This window comes from Rhagoletis pomonella, unplaced genomic scaffold, assembly GCF_013731165.1.
Source record: "Rhagoletis pomonella isolate Grant_MI unplaced genomic scaffold, Rhpom_1.0 Rhpom_scaffold_00013, whole genome shotgun sequence".
Taxonomy (NCBI): Eukaryota; Metazoa; Arthropoda; class Insecta; order Diptera; family Tephritidae; genus Rhagoletis; species Rhagoletis pomonella.
In genome coordinates, this window is record NW_023458567.1 from 6284958 (window position 1) to 6297299 (window position 12342).

At 33.6% G+C, this 12342-nt stretch overlaps 1 protein-coding gene across 1 annotated transcript in view; it reads left to right on the forward strand.

The window, feature by feature from the left end:
• The first annotated feature begins 2582 nt into the window (after nt 1-2582).
• The window catches only part of LOC118748671, a 361645-nt gene continuing 351885 nt past the window's right edge, over nt 2583-12342 (forward strand). The window contains exon 1 of the mRNA XM_036483268.1: nt 2583-3155. The gene's annotated coding sequence lies outside the window, so the exon portion shown is untranslated. The remainder of the gene's footprint in view (nt 3156-12342) is intronic.

Consider the following 12342-nt stretch of genomic DNA (forward strand, 5'->3'; position numbering starts at 1 on the left):
AAGAGAATTTTTAGGCAGCGCAAGGAATGGTGGAAAGCTGCTATGAGTGAGCAGCCACATGAGTGGCGCTCCACAAAGTATGCTGCCTCCTATGCTACTAGTGAGAGTTCGCATGTGCGTGTGCGCTCAATAGAAGCAACAGCTGCGCATCCTGTTGCTTCAGCACACCTTTAGAACAAAAAAAAAAAAAATACATGCACCAAAGCGACCTTCATTTCTGGTTAGAATCATAAGCCGACCACCTTCTCGGCGCGCACAGTTCGTGCGTGGCGTGTAACTGCGCTGCCCCGCCACGGCGGCTATAAAAAGGATGCGCAACACGTCGCTGCCGAACAGTTGCTTTTTGGTTGTTGCGCCGTGTTGTTGAGCACGAATAGTAGCTGTTCTAGCCGCCGAGGACGAGGCAGGTGTTGACGAGCGAGAAGAAGCAGCAACAGAGGAGGTGTGCCGACAGAGGAAACGAGCCAGAGCAGCAAGTGGCGCTGTGGAGTCGACATCGAAATTCGAAGGCGCTCCGCAAGGATGCTGCGCTTTGGCGAAATGGAGGAGTGAATAAAGGCACGTGAGAGAGTGCTAGGAGTTTACGGCCACCACGGCATATGAGCAACCAAGTCGACTACTTCGCCAAGCTGCTGAGCGTCACACTGGCTTCAGACGCGTTTCAACGACGATAGTGAACAGTTGTCGGCCACGCATTACTCTACGCAGCTGCCTTGCCACTTTTTTTGTATATGCTTGGGTGTGTGTTTGTGTTACTCTGGCCAACCAAACCAAAAGCAACCATATAGCGGCGCAACAGAGTACAACAAGTGTGCGATAAAGATTCGCCACCCCTTTTCTTTGACTGCTGAATTGAGCAACAAGTCGGGATGCATTGTACAGGCGGAAATTGAAGTTTGCAAAAAAATACTCATGTGAGTCAACAAATGGAACAGGCGGGGAAAAGAATAAAGTAAAAGGATATAAAACAATAGAGTGAAATATCCAAAAACTTTTTTATAATTAAAAAATTAAAAAATAAAAATAAAAATTTGAATATCATGTTAAAAAGATTACAGAAAAAAGTGCAAATAAAAAATTATTATACATTTTTTCGTAATTTTTCTAAAACTAAACTAAAGCGGCGAAATTTAAAATGAAAACCAATTTTTTTTAATTCCCCAAAGATTGTGCGTTAAAATTGTTTTTGAAAACTGAATTTGAACTCAAAGCCAAAAAGTGAAGTTTAAAAGAAAGACGAGCAATAAATGTCCGCAAAGAAACATATAAGCGAGCTGAACTAGGCCAAAACACTGAAAAATTGTTTGTCTGAAATATGAACATCTGGAAACCTTAAAGTCCCAAACTAAAATTTTAAAACCAAAATTGAACCTAAAAATTTATAATATTTGTCAAAGAAATACATATATAATATATAATAATATATAAATAAGTATATAAAAACTTCAAAAACCACCAAATAATTTACAAAAATATAAAACAAAATATATGTGGAAAAAATTTTTTTAACTCTCGGGAAGTAATATACTGAAAATATGAAAAGATGTGCACCAAAAAACTAAAACCTAAAACTAAAAAATTTTAATTTCCAAAAATCAATAAAACTTTAAGAATTAAAAAAAAAAAAACTAGATAATATCAACATCATTGTTCCCTGAACAATTTTTGAAAATTTCGAAAACTTTTGATGTTGTTGAATATATAAAATTTCGTTTGTGAAGATACAAAGAGGAAAATTACAATAATTAAAAAATTTTCAAAAACACAGAAAAAGACACACACAAAAACGACATTGAAAAAATTATAAAAAAAATTAAAATAAAAACGTTTTAAAAAAACATTGCTCAAATGCTCAATTCAAAGGTTTCCGCAAAATAAGATAAAAATAAATTTGGCCGCAAGAGAAAACTTATTATTAAAAATTCGCTCACAAAAATTGCAAGCAAAAAAGCAACTAAAAAATATTTTAATAGCAACTATTTTAAAAACTTTCATAAAAAATTTGAAAATTTCGCGCAAAACTGAGAATTCTTTGAAAAAAAATGCCACACATGAAAACTAATGAACTACTACATGTAGTACAAAAAGTGATTTAAGTTCTGTATAAAAAACTTACAATTTCGCGAAACTAACTAGGAAATACATATATGTACTTAAAAGTTGTACAAAAGATAAAAGTAAACGAAAAAGTACTGAAAATCACTTGCCAAAAATTAATTAAACTGTTGCGTTAACTAAAAATTAAATACAAATATTTTGAACACAGCGCGCTACCAGCATATGTTAATAATAATAAGTAAAAAAAAAAAACAAAAATTGTGTTATAAAAAAAAAATGTATGCTATATAATTAAAGTTTTTGTAAAGAACACTAATATTGTAAGGACTAACGCAAGTACAAAGGTTAAATTAAAATAAAATGAAAAATTAATTCAAAACATTTAAAATGAAACATACACCCTACTGAAGATTAATAATAAAAAGCTGCTAAAAAAAAATTTAAAATTAATATTTCTTAATTTTGGAATAATATTTTTTAAAAGAAACATTTGTTTAAAACAAACCCAAAAAAATGGAATTTTTGTTCTATTGCCGCAAAAAGCCATTAAAGCTGAAATAAAAAAATAAATCAGCCATTACAGCCCTTAAAGTTCTCACCGCTGATTAGTGTTAAAGTTCGATAAGTAAAACAAATGTTAGTAAAAAAACAGTACCAACCAGAAACAAAAAAATCTAGCAAACTTATAGATAATGAAACAAACCTGCAGAAGATTTATGTTTTACGCGACAAAATATTCAGTCAGCTAATATAAACCAAAAAAGGACTTAGCTCCAACGAAAAATTAGAATTAGAAAATTAAAAAAAAAATTAAACTTCAAAAAATCAACAAAAAGCAAAAGAAATAAAACTAAAAACAATTTTCAAGCACAATAGCAAACAAACGTAAGGAAACCCCATAGCAATTTACGCAAAACCAACAACAAATCTGTACAACCTAGAGTGTTGTTTGGAATATTTTAATTCTCCCGCACACTAGGTCAGCGCTACACGCCAGTCATTGTAGTGAAAAATTGCAAGTTAAGCTTTAAAAGTGTGGAGAATCACAAAAACTATTAGAATCAGCAGCCAACAGAAAGAACAAAAGCCAGTAAAATGTAAGTAAACCATTTTTCAACAATAACAGTATTGTCACTCACTTAGTGAAATTATAATAAGAAAAAGTAGCTTAGGTTTAAGAAATTTAGTTTAAGTTCATTCAGTTTTAAATAGCAATTAAGAAAATTAAGGAAAAAAATTCAAAAAAACCCATCCTGGCTTAGCTTTTCGAATTACATAAAAAAAAGAAAAACATCTAAAATGATTCCGCAGTAAAACTCACTGACTTAATGCTACGAAGCTGACCTTTATAAAGCCCTAAAAGGTAATAATACCTGAAAGGGATACCTTTAAAGCGATTATCGTCCTGTTCAGCGGCGTAACTCAAGTTTGGTACACTGATGGTTCCAATCTTGAGGATGAGAACACTGGGCGTGTATGGACCTACAGTTCAAAAAAGTGTCCCGTTGGGCGTATACCTAACCATTTTTCAGGCGAATGCTTTCGCAATTGAAGTCTGTGTTCACGAATGTCATCACAGAAGGACTAATGGGGCAACAATTAACATCATGTCGGTTAGCCAGGCACTTGACTTTCATAAAACGGTGTCAAAAGTAGCAGACAGTTGCAAAAAGATACTGATAAAACTAGGAAACAACAACAGTGTAGCCCTGTGGTGGATTCCGGGCCATGAGGGCTTCGATGATCATGAAATGGCTGGCATCCCTAGCGAAATGTGTTGCCCAACGCAGCACCTCTCTTAGCAGAGAGGGATTAAGGTACCATCTACACAAAATCTGACTCTCTGAGGAAACGAACTGCAGGTTTTTTGGGCTACAGGAGGATTGTGATTGTAATTACCTACCTATAACTCGACTTAGGTTTAAACACCTTCGCGAGCGACTATCATCTCCATCCAGAAAGTGGAATATGACACCCTACTAAGCGCTTAATTTCATGAAAATAATAAGGTTCGAGTGACTAGATAGGGGTTAGCACCGTAGATCTAGCGAGGCTGCAGCGCTTTATGTGAGTTGAAGGTGAACCAAGTGCTTATATGTACATATTACTGATAGCGGAGCCTAATGCTCCGAAGATTAAAACAAGAGTGGCACTTTGGACGCGTTCTACTTAACTTTTTGATAAATTGTTGGGCGTTGCGCATTTAATACCTCTTAAATTTCGAGATCGCTTCGACTTTTGGATATGAAAATAAGTTGAAGAGATCTTTGTCTCTGATACCCCCGATCATTTCGAAGCCTTCCATCAAAATATGTACATAATACGCTGAAGCATTAAACAAATTCAAAATATGTACACTACTTGTTTTTGGAAAATATTGGTGGCGAGTGGTTTGAAAAAAAAAAACAGAAAAAAACCGGTTACCGCATGTGATTAGATTTTGGTTATTAACTGGGCAATCAGGAAGACCCTTCCGTGTTCCGTGAATCATTTTCACTGAAAAAATGATTTATGGATTAAATGTGAGATATTATCTTCCAGGCTTGTGTTGGACATTATCCAACTTCCATTGTTCCGCTAAGTGCGAACATCAATTTTATATGCTTAAGCATTGACTTGAAGAACTGAAAGGCTAAGCCAAGAAGAGTTTTTATGTTATTAAGAAGCAGATACAATATTTTTTTCTTTTAGTAAATAGTTGTATAAAAAAGCGCAAGTACACAGAAATTATCTAAGGTACTTTAAGAGGGTGCATAAAGAAGTCATTTAATTTGAAGTGATTTTTTCTAATGTCTATGCCGTCAAACTAAAAATATAGGCTTATTTAGTCTAATTCGTGATAGTTCCCTTAAACCTATATTTGTATTGTGGATTTTAAGTGCTTTAATGTGCATAAATAAATTGGAATCAAATTTATAGGAACATTGAACTATCAAGATTTTAAATTATAGATAACTTAAAAACTTTTTCGCATGCTCAATCCATAAGTGCAGAAAGAAAGAAAGGAAATTGAAGGCTAAAAACTTAAAGTTTTTAAAATTATGGAATAAGCTAATACCGAATTCTTACTAGGGCATTGAAATGAAAAAAAATTGGTGCCATTTAAAAAATGCCATTTGGAAATGCACTTAATGACTATTTTTTGAACGTACTGACACGATTATTTTTTAATGCTCAATTTTTGTCCTTAAAAGTTTTGCCATTTAATGCCTAGTGGATGAATCCAAAGAAAATATATCATGCTGTAAAAAAATTGCAAAGAATGCTTTGAAAATTGTGTTAAAAGCAAACTAACACATAAAATGCAAGTATCTTTCAGAAATTATATATTTTTTTTTGAATTTTTGAAATATTCCAATAATAAAACTGTAGGAACGCTAACTTGGCACAAAAAACCGACGAGAGACATAAACTTCATTTTTGGTCAGAGACTCTGGATCTGTATACCGTCTTTCTAGATCAGGCCATTTTATGTTTGCATTGCGAATGAAAAAAATTCAAATTTTAATATGGAAAATGTTACTCATACGCCATGTACGAGTAGGTACGAGTATGGCCAAGTACATGGCGTATGAGTAACACTCTTTCCTATGGAATTTTATCCAAAAAAATCGTTACACATTTTCAGTTGATCATTCACAACTATTTTATTTATTCATAGATTTTTTTTTCGTTAGCAGCTTGATCTCTTTGTAAAAGAACGGACTTGAATGCAAAGGAAAATAATATACAAAAAATTTATAAATTTTTTAGTTTTTTTTTCTTGTTAAAATGTGACTTTTTTCATAAAAAGGAGAATATCTTGGAAAAATGGCCTGATCTAGAAAAACTGAATACAGATTCGTAATCGACATATCCAAGTTAAGTTCACGTGTTACGACATTTTCTCTGTCATATCAAAACTCGTGATTTTCATTATAGTTTTAAATTTCACAATTAAAAAAACTTGTATATTTTTTTTTTATTCTGGTACGCAAAATTAAATAAATTAATAGCTTTTTTTATTCTTTTAAAAGCAACAATTTCAAAGAATCTTTTGACTAACTTTAATGAGAATTTTCTTATCTTTTAAAAAATATTTTTAATTTCAGAAATAATAATCCTAAGATAAAACCAAATGCTGTAAAAACATTTCAAACAATTTTTTTGAGTATTTTGTTAAAAGCAAAAAGCACTTAAAAAGAACGAGCATTTTTATTAGTTTTTTAGAAAGCGAAAAATTTCGAAGATTTCTTTTTTTAATATCTTAAAAACACCACTATTTGAATTAAAAAAATTAAAATTTGTATTCCAGTAATTTTTCAAAAGCAAAAATTTCAAAGAATTTTTTGAAAATCTTTAAAGAGAAATATCTTATCTTTTCAAAAAAATTTTTTATTCCAGAATTATTACTCCAAAGAAAATATTAAATTCTGTAAAGATATTTCAAGTCAATTTTTCGAATATTCTGTTAAAAGTAAAAAACACCTAAAAAAAACTAGCATCTTAGTTAGTTTTTTAGAAAGCAAAAAATTGTGAAGAATTTTTTTTATATCTGAAAAAGAGTAAGTCGTTAGACGGGAAATCGGTAAAATATATTTTGGAAATTTAGTAAAAAACAAAAAACTTCAGATAATTTGTCTTAAATCTTTTAAAATATTAATCCACTAATAATTATTAGAAAAACAATTTTTAAGTATACCAAGACACAATTTTTCCAATTTGCTTTCGAAAAATCCAAGTAAAACTGGCTACAAGGATTTTAAAGCAATTTTTTAAATATTTTTTTTTAGAAAAAAAGTCCATAGTTTTTTTAAAGTTTGTTAAAAAAAACTTACCGAATTTGTTGAAAATAAGTTAAAGAGGTTTTTAATATTTTTGTGAAAATATATAATTTCTCATGTTTAAAAAAAAAATTTTTTAAACGAAGCAATTTTGAATTTCTTCTAAATTTCAGCTAAATATTTATGCATTTAGAATAATATTTGGAACCCTGGGTCAGGATTGAAATACACGTACATATGAATATAAACTCAAAAAAGTATATCCCTGCTTGTAAGCAAAGCCGATTTAAAGAACTTTCTCATAAGAACTTTCTCCATATTCGACACCACCTCATAATGATGCAGATCACTTCCATCTGCACGCCTTCGTTGTATAGCATTGTCATTATCAAAACTACAATATCTTATTCAAGCAAAATTTCAAACAAATTACACATATATATGTATGTATATATACCACACAATCTACACACATAGCATTCAACAATTATGTGGTTTATACACACAGTAATGAAGAGCAACCAAGCACGATTAGTGCGTCTGGAATCCTACATAAGCAGTATATACAGTCAGCGTCAAAAATATGAATACGCAGACGTTTCTTTATTTATATTTTCCATACCAAATTTTTTTAATTTTTTTATAATAATATAGTTAGTTCAATAGCAGAAACCAGCAGAAAAATTTTTTCAATTTCATATACAACTCGGGAAAATTCAAGAACTACCAAAAAATTGTCATCAAAATTTTCTACTTTTCAATTCCATTTAATTTTCAGTTTTGTAGCCCATTAAATTTTAGTATAACAAGGTGCACGCTTCAAGTCTATGAAAAATACCGTTGATAAAAATAGATTTTGTTCATGTGTTATATGTAAGAAAATGCGAAACAGCCTTGACAAAAAAAATTCTCAAAAATCAACGGTAATTTCTAGAGACTTGAAAGTTGCGCCATAACTGCGTACTCAAAATTTTTCTAAGAAATCGAATTGACAAGTTGAAAATTTTGATGGAAATTTTTTGGTATTTCTTGAATTCTCCCCGAGTTCTATATGAAATTGAAAGAATCGATTCTGCTGGTTTTTGCTATAGAATAAATTATATTTTTATAACAAACTAAAAAAAAAAATTGGTATGGAAAATATAAAAGAAGAAAATTTTCAAAACGTCAGGGTATTCATATTTTTGACGCTGACTGTATGTGTGTACATATGTAAGTGCTTCGGTTGCTGGCAACTAAATGCGCAAATTTGTATGCATGTATGCGAGAGCTTGATGTATTGTACGTGTGTTGCAAGTTGTAGTGTAATGCCAATTCGTGCGTGTGACCATTTGCATTTACATTGCCATTTAGTCGCACTCCCACAATACATATGAGCATAGACTATACAAAATTGCACATATCTATGTACATACTTACATACATCTGTATGTATGCAGATACAGATCTTCTCAGTTAGCTTTGCAATGCCACTGAATGTTGTACAATTGTTTGGTTTGTCAATGAGTCGTCTGCAGCACGTCGCATGGAAATGTGTTACTAATGCGAAGCAACAGTCAGTGTAAGCGTTGGGGAGGGATGAGTGAATCAGTGCGAGGGATAGCAGTAACAAAAAAAAAACTGTTATTGAGGTTAGTAGCAGACAGGGAATGGGAAAATTATTTAAATGAGAAAATGAAGTTGGAAGGGTGCAGAAGGAAATTAGTGGCAGAAGAAGCAAGAAGCTAAATAAAGCAGCTAAGTGTGAGCAATACAGAGGTCTGATGGCTCAGGAGAATGCGAAAGTCGCTTGATCGTTCGTGATCATCCTTCAGGTAGTTGCCTCAGCCCAGATTCGACGCCTAGTTTAGTTTCCGAAGGGTTGCCTATCTCAGCTTCTTCCTCACCGGGCAATCATAGGGATATTTAGGGTGGCTACTAAGTAACATTTCTGATATATCGCCAAAACATGTTTCTTAGTAACTCGCCAATTGTCTACATCCGCGACGAGCCACTAGATCCGCTTGCCCAGTTCTAAGGGAACTTCAGCTGAGTTGGGCACTCGTGGTTATCAGAGTGACACTTCTGATTTAACGCAAGAAGTTTTGATTCAGTCGACAGGCGTAGGCTCTTGGCTATACCAACAGCACAACAAGCATTCGCGCTGCAATATTTTTTTGTAATCTCATGTGGATTGTAGAAGAAGCTCATCGGCTTTTTTGGTATGCTCTACCTTAGAAATTCCCTCGATCCAGTTTGGTGGAGAGCACACAATTAATGACAGTCTTGAAAGTATTACCCTGTACTAAGGGACTTTGAATAATATTTTCCATCTTTCTTAGTCCCGCGTTAGATGTAAGATCTAATTTCGTGAGCTGCTGAGGAATATATGAGCTGCTGAGGAATATATGTCTGCCTCTAGTAGATTGCTTCCAGGGATGATAAGGACATTAATATCTCTTCAAAGCTTCGGTTTGGGGCTTAGCTATCAAAATTTGATCTAGCTTAGTTTTATTTACTGGACAAGATCGTTGGTGATTGCTATCTTCCTATCTAGTAATAGACTGTGTGAGATTCCTACCTATTAAAGGTCCAACATCATATCGAGCAGAGCTGCACCGTTGGTGTGATGTCACAGACGTCAAATGAACAATTAACGTCGCTCTCTTCGAGTACGAAGTAAGTAAGTTTGAAGCTCATGGGCCACTCGCAAAATCATAGAAACTGTTCAAGCGAAAACTTCAACAGACAGGCAGTTAATAAACAGTAAATAGAAAACCAGCCAGTCCATGTAAAATCCCGCACGAATACTAAGAAACCCACTCAATCTCCTCTCCAAAAACACACACATAGCTCAAGTAAGCTACCGTTAAAACAACTCACTACTAAATAGCAAGCACGCGTGTATGCGTGTACAATGCTCAAACGTGTCATACTCTGGGGGCAACGAGCAGAGAAAGCAACAAGCGAGCTTATCACAAGTTACGCCACGCACACAAACCAACATGCGAACATAAGTATCAGAGCAAAAGCATAAACCGGAAAAAGAATTGTCCTACGCCTGTATGCATGCTTGGGAATTTCACACATCCAAGCGAGCTTCAAATGCGTCAAATTGCGTTGCGTGCATTGTTGCATAGGGATTAAGCGTCGACTAATTTGTACGCAACGACAATAGCTTTGTTGCTGATTGCTGTTCGAGAGAGAGAGAGAGAGAGCGATAAGCGAGAATTGTACGCTGTTGCAAAAAAAAAGGCAAAAAAAAATTACAGCAAATTTTGCAACTAAATCCCAGCACGTCTCTACGAGCTGGCTACTAATTTACATTTATCGATACTCTTCCACCCCCACGCCCCCACACAGTCCGACATGCTTCTTTTCCGAGTAAATAGCGCAATTAATTTGTGTGATTTGTGTATGCGCGCCCGCCCGCACACCTAAAAGTACGCCAAGTACTCTACGCTTGTCGATGGTGGGCGGCTAAGCAATTAATGCCTCGGCCGGCAGTTGCTTGTTTGTTTGTGTGACCACAAGTAGCCCTGAATTGCATGCATAATTGTGGCCAAAATTGTGTTGTGTTGATTGCTGCGATTGGTTGTTAATGCGCCTGTTGGTAGGCTATAGCAATTTGCTGTTTGTTCGTGCTCGTCGGCTGGGGTTATCGTAGGCGCTGATGTGATTTAATGCAGTTAGCACGCTCAGGGAAATGCAATGCAAATGCTTGACGGGCATGCATTGTGAACGATTGCGTACGAGTTGTGCCGAAAAGTAGGCAATGCAATTTGAGGTGTAAGTTTTGCGGTGAGTATTGGTAATGCAATTTGAAGTGATTTTGAGGTGATTAGTGACAAAGATACTTAAGAGATGTGCTTTGTGAGTTGCTTTGCGCCTGAAAGTAGGTGGCAAATTTTGGTAATTTTAATATAAATTTAATTATCAGTTCTACTAAAAGACTTTTGCTTAGATTTGGAAAGCGAAATTTTTCATTACCCTTTGGCATAGTTCAGAGAAAAGCGACTAAAAGCTTTGAAAATGTTGAGCTTTTAAACGTTTGGAAGACTTAAAACACGCAGTTCATTAAAACAAGCAAACAATTGCTACGTTAACTTTTTAAAACTGCAGCTAAAGACATTTTGAGCCTAAAATTACACTACAGTTTCTGTGCATTTTTTTAAAAAAATACAAGTTTTTTTTTTAAGTGACACTATAGTGCCACTTATCCGCTATCTATTTAAAAATAAATGCTAAAAAATTAAGTTTTCGATTAAGCGCCTAAAATTATACCATATTTTCAAGAGAATATTGTGGATGTTATCTTGTTTTCGTAATAAAACAACACTTAGAGCAAGGTCCGAATACTTTTTCGAAAACCATTTGTCACAAGACACCTTTTTTGTAGCTACTCGCGCACCAACGCCTACAATTATATTAAATTTTTAACACATGTTTTAAGAAAGATCCGCTAAACCTAGAGCGTAACTTTTTGTGCCAACTAGTAACTTTTCAAAGGTTGATTTTACAAAATGCCAGTTTTTGAGTTCTATACTCTAATGACTGGCGCCTAAAAGCATGCTAAAGTTTCAGCGCGCATGTAACTAAATGCACTTTTTCGGTACTATTTTTGTTTGAGTACTATTTTGTGTGACAAGTTGAAACTTTTTTGACATATTTTCCCAAAAGTATTTATTTTATCAGAACTAAGCGCCTAAAAAGCTGCTTCACTGAAAATTTGGCAATTTTGTAGTCGATTCGCGAAAGCGCCTAAAAGCTCCGATCAGAATTGCTTGTTTCTGTTATTGGGATAGTCAACTGGCATTACTGCTTTGCGATGAATTGCAAACTATTTTTTATAGTTTCATAAACCCTTTATGGTTTAACGATTAATATTATTTGAAATGAAAAAATTTGGTAGAGCTACTGCACCTAAAAAGTATGTTCGCTTAAAAAAAAAATTATTACCACCTACCTAGAAAATTCATTAGCATCCTTTAACCACTTATTTTAAAACTTTAGCTGCTTTCTGAAAATTTTGAGGCTACGCCTAAAAGTAGGCAAAGTATTGTAAGAGATTTTCTAGCTCCTCAATCAACTCTTTTACATATATTATTTTTTAATGCGTTTGGAGATAAAACTGTCGACAAAATTTTTAAAAATTAAGTATTGCGCTCAAAAGCATACCATATTTATTTTCGGGAACTTGTATTTATTTGTTTACATATATATATATATATATAATATATATGTATATGGTGGTCGAAATTTGTTTGACTTAAAAGACATACTTTTAAAAGTGCGTGCAGTATGCTTCGTTTTGCAGTTGCTTTTCGTCAGCAGCGCCTACAAGTAGGCAAAATAATTCAAGGCTTTCTTCCGCTTTCTGCAATTTCTAGCCATTTATTACCCTTGTCTTTTCTAGACCTCAAAATTCTGTGTTATTTTCAAAATAAAGTTTTTCTGCCACAATTAGTGCCTAAAACTAGGCTACATTTTTTAAATGGGCTTAAACTTATTTCTAAAATATATCAAATTTTCGCCTATGGCT